A 12,877-nucleotide genomic window follows, 5' to 3' on the forward strand; every position below is an offset into this window, starting at 1 on the left:
AAATCTTTCCAAACTCTTCCCACAAGCTAGTTGGAAAGGCTTCTGAGGCACATGGGCAGCTAGGATCACAGCAATGACTCCACTTTTCTGGTACCAAAATATGTCTAGTTACTTTCTTGTCACTGTTAGGAAAAAGGAAAAGAAAGAGAGGTACAAGCTCAATGGGACAGATTTATTTCAGAACAAACCTGAGAGGGACCACCCTGTCACTGAGACCAGACCACCAGCTCTCATACAGGCTGTGGGGTCTTTCGGGGGGGAGGGAGTAGTTTAGTGAAAGGAGGTTGTGGCTCCCTGTCAAGAACAAGGCTTGAGATAGCACAGCTGTCATGGTTGCCCTACGACATGGCTTGGGAGGTTCAGTGAGTAGTGGCTGCTATCAGTAGCAGGGCTGACAGTGTTATGAGTCCCTTGGCACAGCTGTGCTGGGAGGAGGCAGTTTAGAGGGGTCTCTGATCAGGATGGTGGCAGTTGGAGTCCTTGAAACACTTCAAGTTAAAGGAGGAAAGGTTTATTTGGCTCACAGTTTGCAGAGGGTTCAGTCCACAGTTGGCTGGCTCCAAGGCAAGGCAGCATGGCAGAGAGCATGGTAGTCATATAATATCCTTCCAGACCACGCCTCCTTCCAGACCACGCCTTTTCTGATCAGGCTTCACCTCCCAACATCATAAAAATTTATCAGTGGAATAATTTAGTATCACACCCATGATCCGATCACCTTCCAAAAGCCCTACTTATGGGGCTTTGGGAGAACATCTAGATATAAGCCATATCACTTTGCATCTATATTCCACTCTGTTGGGCACTCTTCTCCAAAATAACTGAGTGGCACACTTCTTTGTTTCAATTCAGTTCTCCACTTATATGCAACCTTCACAAAGACATCTTCATTGACCACTGTGTCACAAATAACACCCACTCCCCATTACTTATTATATCTTTAGCCTGCCTTTATTTCCTACATAACAGTTGAAAACTCAAAACTTTGCAGTATTCCACTATTCCCTTATTTGATCACCACTTGTCATATTATGAAACTGAGGTCAAGCAAGTTTAAACCAAGTTAATCGGGATGTTGTGGATTTTTTAATGGATAATAGAACAAAGAGAATATATTTACTTTCTTCTTCTCTCACTAGAATGTAAGCCCTTTGAGAGACAGAAATTTCTGTTTTGATCACTACCATCCCCAGTTCTCAGAAGATTTCATTAAATATCTGTAAAGGGAATGAACAAAGAAATAAGGATGACATTACCTTTTTAGCCTTGTTTATGATCATAAATGATATATTTAGGAAACAAAATGATGTACAGTGGCAACCACACTTAAGAAAAAGGAAGCCTCTAGCTCAAAAGGGTCATAGTATTGCAGATAGGTAAGTTAATTAGATATCTTGTAGGCAGTTAGACAGGGCCAGCCAACAAGGAGCCAACATGGAGGACAGTGAAGACACATTCACTGCAGGCCAGCATTGTGAAAGGAGAGAAACTACCACACCCATGTAGGATGAATAGCAGTGATTGATATTCTAAATAGGTATCAACCATCTGGGTGGGGGGGTCAATGTTTTAACCCAGGCTTTCAGAGAAATATCCCTGACCTACCCTTACTGAAAATCCTTGAATGCTTGCTCCCCCATTTGAATCCCATTTAATCAATATTACCTGGGTGACTGTACTTGTAATCTTATTGTTTAGTCATGGTTTTGCCCCACCTCATGCCCACCTTGTAAATTTCCATTGGGTCTTATAGTTTTGTCCCACTTTGTACCTGCCTCACCATATGGCTTTGCTATATAAAACATCTTTGAAAAGTGGGGTGGCCAGGCAACCAAACTTCTGGTCCCCCTTCTGTCTCTCTTAGACAAAAGCTTTCTTTCACTCAATTAATTTTCCTACTCGTAACCTCCTTTGTTCCTAGAATTTATTCTTTGGTTTTAGAGAACACAAACTCCCATTTTTGATATCTAGTAGGTTTGGGAGTTACATCTTTTCCCCCTATATCAATAGTTCAAATGAGCCAACAGAAGGCTCTGCCTCTAATGTCATGCATTTGCTGCATTTTATCTATCCTAGAAATATACATACAGGGCTAGTTTTCATTTATTTTATTTACTGAATTTATTTGTTGGCCACATTTTTATGAAATCCCCCAGATGAACAAATAAACTACAAAAAATGAGGTAGGCCAGGCATGGTGGCACATGCATGTAATCTCAGCACTCTGGGAGGCTGAGGCAGGAGGATGGCAAGTTCAATCTCAGCCTGGGCAATTTAGCAAAATCCTGTCTCCAAATAAAAGATAAAAATGAAAAGGGCTGAGATTAATGCCCTGAGTTTAATCACTCTCCCTCAAATAGGTAGCTTTTTAAAAAATTATATACAAACATTAACGAAATAGAAAGTATAGAATCTTAGAATCTTGACTGAGGGTTCCACCGCTCCCAGCCCAGAGGAAGGGGCTTCCAGGCCATGGGTCCACTGATCCCAGCCCAAAGGAGGTGAGCTGTGCAGACACCAACAGCACACCCCACCCCCACCCCGTGAGACTGAGAAGACATGTAAATAATTCTCAAAACCAGACTTCCAGATCACCTACAGCAACCCCAAAGGGAAATGAGGTGGAATACTCTGATACTCAACCACCTGGACTCCCTGAACTGGCAACAAAAGAGGATCTGAGAAAAATGAAATCAGAAATAATTTCTCAGAAAACAGCAGAGATTGTGCCCATAGTACAAGACATGGGGGGCTGGGGATTTAGCTCAGTGGTTCCGCTGCCTGCTTCGCAAGCTCAAGGACCCAAGTTCGATCCCCGGTAACAACAACAACAAAAAAAGACATGATTAATAAATGTAAAGAGGACACAGATAAAAAAATAGAGGAGCTGAAGAACACAATGGAATCCCAACATAGGAAACAAATGGAATCCATAAAACAGATACAAATAGATTTCTAGGAGATTACAAACTCCATTGAAAGTCTATGCAGCAGAATGAGCCAATGTGAGGACAGAATCTCAGATATAGAAGATAAGATTGCAATTAGTGACCAGGAAAAGAAAAATTGCTTCAAAATTGTAAAGGACCACAAGAAATCAATCCAGCAGCTGCTAGACAATGCAAAGAAGAATAACATAAGACTTATTGGAGTCAACGAAGAAACAGGAGAGAGTGCAGATGACATTAAAAAACTGTTCACAGAAGTGATGGCAGAAAACTTCCCAAGGAGGGGAAAAGAACTTGACATACAGATAAATGAGGCATATAGGACTCCAAATAGCCTTGATCAAAAAAAATCTACACATAAGCATATAATTGTTAAGATTCCAGAAACACAACAGAAGAACAAAGTTCTACAAACAGTGAGAGAAAAGAAACAAATCACATACAAAGGAAAGCCCATCAGAATCACAGCAGACTTCTCAACACAAACCATCAAGGCAAGAAGAGCTTGGAGTGATGTATTCCAAGCCATAAAGGAAAATAGTCTCCAACCCAGATTGATGTACCCTGCAAAACTATCTTTCAAAACTTATGGAGAAATGATACTTTCTAGACAAAGAGCACCTTAGGAACTTCATGAATACCAAACCAGCACTCCAAAAAGTTTTAGATAGTATCCTAGGAAAAGACAATGAGGATCACAATCCCAAGAAGCACAGCAGAATGAATCCATCGGGTAAGACAAGAAATTAAAAGCAAAGGGGGAGAATCTAACAAAAAGAAAAAGTCATGAACTTCATCTCCCTAATGAGTGTATAACTCAATCTTGTTATTGTACTGATTAGTATTTTTCTGATTCTAGTTTTGCACACCTTTCCTTGTGCTGTACAGGCTATTGATCATCTTCTTGTGTCTACTTTATAATTGGGTTGTCCATTAATGAGCTGTAAGAGTTCTTTATATATTCTGGTCATAGGTTATATGCATTATAAATATGGCCTCTTTAAGGACTACTTTTCATTTTCTTAATGATGTCATTTAAAGTTCTAAATTTTGATAGAATCTCATTGATCAATTTTTTTCTTTTATACATCATGTTTTTTATGTCCTAGGAAATTCTTGCCTACCCTAAATTCATAAACATTTTCCCTTATAATTTCTTCTTAAAGTTTTATAGTTTTAGTCTTTCATATTTAGGTTCATAGATCCTTTCAAGTTATTTTTATGTATGGAAACAAAGGGTTAAGGTTAATATTGTATATATGGATCCCAGGTGTTCTAGTGCCATTTGCTGAAAACACTATCTTTCCTCTGTTCTTGAATTGAGTTTATGTTCTATAAAATGTTAATGTTAAATAATCTGTCAAGACTCAGTGGATCATATATGTGTGGTTCTATTTCTAGATTCTCTGTTTTATTCCAATGATCTATATGTCTTTCCATACAGCAACACTGCCTTGATTATTGTAGCTTTAGAGGAAGTCTTAAAATTAGGTAATAAATGTCTTCCAACACTGTTTTCTTTTTCCTTTTATTTTTCTAGGTCCTTTGTACTCCTACATAACTTTTAAATTTCAATATCCAATTCATTTATAGCAAGTATACATAGACCTGAATTTTTATATATACCTTGTGTTTTCTAATCCTGCTAAATTCAAATACAAGTTCTAGGTGCTCCTAGAGATTTCTTAGTGTTTCCTCTGTAGATGATCATTTCATCTGCGTATAAAGATTTTACTTCTACCTTGCCAAACCTATCCTAATTGTGTCATTTTACTGCCAGACTATTTTGTTTTGGGCCTATGTTTCAAAGTTTAATGGACAAATGAAGAGTAGGCATATCTGCCCTTGTACCCCACCTTAGGAAGAAAGCATTGTATCTTCTCCATTCATATAAGGCATTTTTCCTGGAAGTATGGAGTACATGTCTTTTATCTGTTGAGAGGTTCTGTTCTACTTCTAGTCTCCTGATAGCTTTTACCATGAATAACTGTAGAATTTATTCCAATACTTTTTCTCCAACTACTGACAGGATCATATGGCTTTGTCTTTCTGCTTTAAATATTTGATATAATTTATCAGTTAAAATGTGTATGAGCCTGTTGTTGTCATATAGGCAGGTTTTCAAGCTAGGAATATACTTTCTTTAATAGGTTCTGTTCAAATTTTATATTTCCTCCAGAGTCAGTTTCATTACTTTGTCTTCCAAGGTACTTCTTAGAAGTTGTCCAAGTTATTTCAAAAAAGATTTCTGTATTATCCTTTCTATATCCTTTTAAATTCTGTAATATCTGTGGTAATGTCTTCTAGATCTTGATATTGTAATTTTAAAAAAATGTGTAATTGATATTGTGTATGTAATAGGAATAAAAGGTCTAAAGGAGCAGCAGAAGTGGGAGGGGCAGGGGAAAGGAAAGAAGGGAAAAGAAAAAATATGAGAAAAGCAAAAAAATGGAAACAAAGTCTTTGCAAATAGGGAAGGGTGGAGGGGGTGAAGGAAGGGGAGGGGAAGAGGAAAAATATAAGAACCAAGATGCTCATGTAAATGTACAAGATCCCAATGATGAATGTAACTGTATTTTATACCTAAAATGTACCAATAAACTTAATGGAAAAGAAAAAAAAGAATCTTGACTGAGGAAAAAAGGATATGTGTGTTTGGGGGGCTAAATCCCTAGAGGTCAAACCAAAGAGGAAAATAGCAAGGAGACAACTGTTGCTACTAGAAAGGAGTACCTACACCAACCTGAGGAATCTAGGTTTTCCCAGTTCCAAAGGTAGAAAGCTAATTACCCTTCCTAGATGTCATTTATTTTTGTTGTGGTTACAGCAAGAGATGAATGGCAGGCAGTTTAAAGTACTTTCTCTAATGAGTGAGACAAAAATCATGACATTCTCCTATTTAAGTGTAGATTTGTAAGCTTTGGGACAGGACAAAGAAGTTTAACTTTTTAGCCTGCACAAGATCCAATAGTTGTGCCAAACCCTCAACTACATGAGACTGGGATAACTGTGGGAAATGTGAGAATTTTCATCCAAGACGGTATCTTATTTAAAATTGAACTTCTAGGGAAATAAAAATTAGAAAACCTGTTACTTATTGAACACACATTATCCCATTTAATACTCACACCTGTGAAGTGAATCACTGCTTTTTGTTTTATAGATATATAATTAAATCTCCATAAGGGCACTTACCCAAAAGCATACAGTTTGTAAGTGGAAGACCTTAAAATTTGAATTTGAGTTGGTATAGCACCACAGTACACTGTGATTTCCCTAACTTGTTCCATTTTCTAGGAACCATCTAACAACTTAGATTTATACAGTACAAAAAAATCCTTTAACATCAAACTTAAAACCATAATTACTTTTATCTTTGCCTCTTTCCTTTGATCTATCTTTCAAGAAAATATACAGCATACTAGTAATTTGGTTTAACCTTCTTTAATTTCAGTATCTTAATGTGAAATCCTAATAGGGGCTTAGAAACAAATTAGAAAACTAATATTAGAGGAGATAGTTATGTTTAACCTGATTTAAACATTATACAATGTTTACAAGTATTGAAACATTACATGGTACCCCATTAATATGTACAATTTTGTTTTTATCTATCAATTAAGAATAATTTTTAAAAAATATGTGAAATATATTGAAAAACTTTGGTAGAATTTAGGAAGTCTTCAGGACACTTGACTAAAGAATACAGATATATGGAAGATATTATGTATTTTAAGTCTCTTCTTGATTTACATCATGATCTCTACCCTTCATATTTACTCAATCTCCATTGCTAAGTGGATCTTACAACTCAGAATTATAACAATGACACTGAAACTGAGATGCCTTGTTGTCTGAGAATGATTTTTTTTTTTTTTTTGGTACCGGGGATTGAACTCGGGGCATTGAGCTTGCAAGGCAGGCAGCGGAACCACTGAGCTAAATCCCCGGCCCCTGATAATGATTTTTTTTAGGCTGTCTATGTAGCCAATATTAGAAGCTACACCTTGTCTAATTGTGTGGTATCTTAATTTGGTTTCTCAAAGAAGATCCTGAGACATGGATTCCAATGGAAGTAGTTTATTCATGGGGAGATGGGCATGCAGGGAATACTGGTAGGGAAGTAGAGAAATAATGCTAGGAAGAAAAAGCAACCGAAAGGTTCATTACTAAGGTAGCTGATACAGGGGGCAATTAGAACTTAATCTCAGAGAGAAACTTTGAGAAATGGTGTCAAAAATACACTTCAGAATTAGCCGACTCAATGGTCAATAGAACTGAACTTTTAGAGAACAAATTCTCTAATTCATCAGTTGAGGGCTGCTAGGTTAGGGGAGCTGTTAATCACCTGGCATTTTTAGACTCCCATACATGAGTATGAAGAGCAGCCTTTCACAGTTCTGGTAAAAATACCCTGGACACAGAGATGCAAATATCAGTCATTGGCCCAGAGGTGCTGAAACAGTAAAGTCTAAGGAAACTTGGTAGGTAACTAACAAGGTTTGGTGAACATGGAGTTTGGACAGAAACAATTTGATGCTTATGGCATTATCTCAATTTGTTTTGCAGACAGTTTTTAAAGGATGCATTATTTAAACAATATTTCATTGGAATTGAATAAAACTGATAACCTACACCAAGGGTCAACAAATATTTTCTCTAAAGGGCCAGATAGTGAATAGTTTACATTTTGAAGGCCATATACACTCTGTCACAAGGACTCAGCTCTGCCACTATAGCACAAAAACACCCATAGGCAATAGTAAATAAATGAAGGTGGCTGTCTCAATGACATTTTATTTATGGATGCCAAAATTTGAATTACATATAAGTTTAATATGTCACAAAATATTCTTTTAATAATTTTTTAACTATCTAAAACTATTTTTTAAATCCTTATCTCACAGGCCAAACAGCAACATTCTGAAGGCTAGATTTGGCCTGTGGGTTGTTGTTTGCCAACCTCTGACTACATAATTTCACCTGGTTTTAAAACTAGAGCTCTTCTTCTTTTTTATATTTGTGTGCTTATTACATAAGGAATTTTTAAATAATGAGTTACAAATATGACCCAGGACACTGAACACACAGCCAATGAAGTAAAGAAGATCTAAATGGAGTTGGAATTGCAAATACCTTTCTTCTTTATTCTATAGCTGCACAGCAGAAATATATTTTAAATTATGTAAGAATCTTCAATGAAATATTGAATAAGTTGAAGTTCAGTTATTTTCAGCTATGGTGTTGGATTAATTTCCCGCAATATGAACTGCTAGAATGAATGTACAATTAAGAAAACAAATGTCAGATAAATGTAGCTATGAGTTGTCAAGTGCTGTGCCACCAATTTACTTAATTATTCACTTAGAGAAAAAGGCAGGTGCTATTCAACTTGTAATGGGTTTATATTCCAAAACCCATCATAAATTAAAAAGTCCTGTCTCATCAGAAATACATTTAATATACCTAATCTACTGCCAACTCCAGTTTAGCAACACAGCACACTGTAGAGCAGAGGTGACAAAACTATGGCACATATGTTATTTGTTTTTCTTTTAAAACAAAAGATGTTAATGTTTGAGTTGTTTTTTCTAAATCAAAACATCAGTATTCAGGGCCAGGGATTTAGCTCAGTGGCACCGCACCTGCCTTGCAAGCACAAGGTCATAAGTTTGATCCCCGGTACCAAAAAAACAAAACAAAACATCAGTATTCAGGTTTAATTGCAGTGTTGGAACTTTGCAATAAATAAGTGGGTTTTGGGTTGCAGTTTGGATGCTCAGTCTCTAAAAGTTTTGCCACCACTGCTGTAGAGCATTAGTGGTTGCCTTTTGTGATCACTTGGCTTGTGGGAGGGAGTAGCTCCCTGCTGCTATCCAGCAACATGAAAGGGCCATGCTGAAATATCACTAGCTCTGGAGGAAATCAAAATTCCAGCTTCAAAGTAAGGTTTCTACTGAATGGTATTATTTATGCACCATCACAAAGTGGAAAAATTCTAAGTCAAACCATCATAAACTGGGGACTATCTATGTTAATTGCAACCAATATTTGTTCAATCATAATAAGCACTCATGAAAGGTTTGAGTGGGTGCTAACCATTTGCAGCTAAAACTTCTGCCAAGGGAGCTATAGTCAGAGGTCACTGTTGGTATAGTCTCTGCAAAACCCACATAACTTCTTAAGAGGAAGAGGGTTAGGAATTGTACACAGGCCATATCTAGAGTCAAGCAATACCAGAGGGCACCTTTACCAAGCACTTATGACTCAGCCCTTTCTCCCAATATCTCTCATCCCCAGGAACCAGACTATAAATAGATGGGAAGAGAGAAGTGGCTAGCCATGCCTCCTCCCAAATTGGGGTTTTCCAAAAAACTCAAGTGGGTCTGAGTTGGGGAGGTTTAAAACACTAGACCACAACAGTTTTGATTCATATACTGATTAAGTATTCTGAAGTACTAAATGAATGCATTTTCATGCTAAATGTGACAGAAGTGCTGTTTATTGTGTATTACTAATTATGAAAACTGGGCCCAATCTAAAGGTTTATTCAGGGATAAGGAAAAATTATTTATCAAATTAAAAAGAAATCATGACATAAATGAAGTTATTTTCTGTTTACATACTAATTTTTATTTATTTGTTAGGAGAGAGACAAAATTCTAAGCAACAACCAGACTGGGATGGTGTTTAGTAAACAACATTTAAATTCTAGACTGAGGAAGAAGAGAAATACTGAAAAAATTTAGGCTTTATTAGTAAAATGGATATGTAATCAGTATATTTAACTGGATGTGTTAATAGGGAGCAAATATATTGTTCTTCCATCACTGTTGGTCAGAATTATTCTATTTTTCTTTCTTAGTTAGATGATATTTCTGGAAGATTCAATTTTTTTCAATCATTTTCTGACATCAGAGAAATCATATTTGGGGCTAAAAGTGTAGTTCAGTCATAGAGTATGTGCTTAGCATGTGGTAGGCCCTGAATTTGGATGCCCGATATGTACATAGAAAAGCCAGTGTGAATCAAAACTTCACTCTAATAAATTCAAAGCATCATCCCATTCTCACAGCTCAGGGCTACTTCAGGTTCAGAAACATGATAGAAAATGAGTCATGTTATGCCTTTTTATTCTCTTTTCTTCTTGTATACTCATCAGCTACTACTTTTGGTTTTCTAGGAATTATGTGGGACTTTATACATTGTACTTTTTACCAAATAGTTTCAGTTCTTTCTCCTTTCAGACTCATGGTAAAATAGCATTCCCTTGCCCCTTAATAATAGGTGTGGCATTAAGATTTGCCTTGACCAATAAAATGTTAGCAGAAGTGTTACTTCCAGGTGGAAGCTTTAAGATCCATTGCACAAGCTTATAAAACTAAGTACCTGGAAGACGGAGACAGGAGAATCACAAGTTGAAGTCCAACCTGGACAACTCAATGAGATCCTGTCTCCAAGTAAAGGTTAGATATAGATATAGATATAGACATAGATGTAGATATGGCTGGAGGTGTACCTCAGTGGTACAGCACTTGCCTAGCATGCATGAGTACGTGAGACCTTGGGTCCCATCCCCAGCACCACCAAAAAAGAAAAAGCAGCACAAGTCATATTCTTTTCCAATGGCTGTGGTCATCATGGAAGCAGGTTAGGTACTGAGATAAAACCTTAAGGGGATCAACTCCTATTGAACATTTGTCATTACACAATTATACAGCCTATGCTAACTCACTACACATCATACCAACACAGATTAAAAGAAACAAAGATATAATAATTGTGAATGTGTAGCCCTAAAATACATGTTATTTTAAAACTAGCATTATAAAGAGAAATCTAAAATTATGAGGAACTTTACCTCTACCAGACAAAGAGACAAGTAAAAATTTTAAAACTTTGAACAGAAAGACTAATAACCTCTATCTAATGGGCACATATAAAACAGTGAACATTCAAGTTCACATGAAACATTTATAAAGATTCATCTCATACTAGGTTATAAAATAGTCTCAGATATTTCAAAGAACCAATATGGTACAGGTAATATTTCCTGATCACAATTTAATTTAAATTACAAATCAGTAATGATAGCAGTTAAATCCAAACAGATACATACATAAACAACATATAAATTTTAAAACTTAAAATCTACACCTGAATGGCTTATGAATCATTTTGAAGCTTACATAATATTTAGAAATAAAATAAAATGAAAAATACTACCTATGAAAATCACTAGATGGAATTAAAGAAGTAATGTAACTAGCTGGATGGTGACATATGGAGTTTATTATATTATTTTCTATTAATATTTTATGTTTAGAATAATTTAACAAAAATAATTAACAATAAGAAATAATTTTTCATGTGAAAACATTGGACCTGGTTATGGCAAAAGTTTCTGGCAAGTAAAAGAAAGAGATTTAATAGCTTATAAATATGATGGCAAATTTTTCTCAAAAATCATCTAATGAGGAAACTTTTTACTTTTTAGTTCTAGTGAATAGTTTTTTAAACTTTTATCATCAGCTGGTACATCAAAGGTATTACATATAAGATTATCACAATGTATCATCTTATTTGCTTAGTAAACACTATTTAGATATGCTATAGTCTCCTAAATAAACTACCTATAATAACCAGGGCATTGATTTGAGAACAAAAGGTTCAATAGAATCATTAAATACATTTCTTATCACATGCCCCCCCACAGCATTAGAACCCTGTATTGTCCTAGTACAAGGTGTGTTGCTGTAGGGAGAAAGCATCTGCTCTTTGTTTGCATTTCCTGTAATTTTGGAATAATGCAGAAATAATTTCACTTTTCCAAGAGGCAAACACTGGCCCTTGATTTGACTTTACAGGTCTATACCCATTTAGAGGTAGTAAAAGTATTGGCCAGAACTACCCAGGTATAATTGACAGGTTGGATCTACTTATTACACTGTCCAAACCTATAACTTGGATAAGCACTCACCACCTATCTTTTTTTCCCATTCATCCTTAGTTTATTTTCATCCTTGTCTAGTACTGAAATTTCATCTTGGTGATGCAGCAACTTTAACATTCACTGGATGTCTCTAGAGACATGTTTGCCCATGTGCAGATTTGCGACATAAATTCTGAATTTTATGAACAGCTCATTTTCTTAAGAAGTCTGAGAAAAATGCTTGCTGAAAAAGAAAAGAGAATTTGAAGAGACACTTTGGAAAACAAACCATTAGTCTTTAAATGTATTTGCTCTTTTGTGCACCCAACTCACCCTGATGAAAAATATGTGTGTAGAGGGAAGATGTCAACAAAAGAAGCGGAGAAAACAACTAGAAGGCTATCCATCAATAAAAGCAAAATGGAAAAAAATGGTTAGAATCAATATTTTTGAAACTGTGAAAACTAACCAAAGCTTGCAACAACCCAGGGAGCAGCTATTCAAGAAAAAATAGCCGAAATCTTTGTAATTAGGGTAAGCTTTGTGGTATTTTAACTAGTACAGTACTGCCCTTTGCTCCTCAGCTCAGCAGTAGCATTGAGAATAACAAACTGCACTCCAAGTACCAGTAGTGAAGGACCAGAACGTACCGCATCTGCAAAGATTGCTCTTGGTTGGTGTTCCTGGTAGTTGCTTGGAAGACTGACTCAAAAGATTTAATTCAAGTAGCACTATAGCTACTATCTGAGGGTTGTTACTCAGAAATATTTACATATTACCACATGAGGAAATGGATAACAGTTGGGAGCAACAATATGCTAACCAAATGATTGGGAAGAAAGGCTGGGAATTAGATACCATTAGCCCTCCATATCTGTGAGTGTTCTATACATGGATTCAAACAACTATCAATTGAAATATATTTGAAAAAAAGTTGCATCTGTACTGAATATGTACATAATATTTCTTGTCATTATTTATTCCCTAAATAATACAG

This window comes from Heterocephalus glaber, unplaced genomic scaffold, assembly GCF_053883595.1.
Source record: "Heterocephalus glaber isolate CG9 unplaced genomic scaffold, H.glaber_assembly_v1.0 deba00001547, whole genome shotgun sequence".
In the NCBI taxonomy this organism is placed as follows: domain Eukaryota; kingdom Metazoa; phylum Chordata; class Mammalia; order Rodentia; family Bathyergidae; genus Heterocephalus; species Heterocephalus glaber.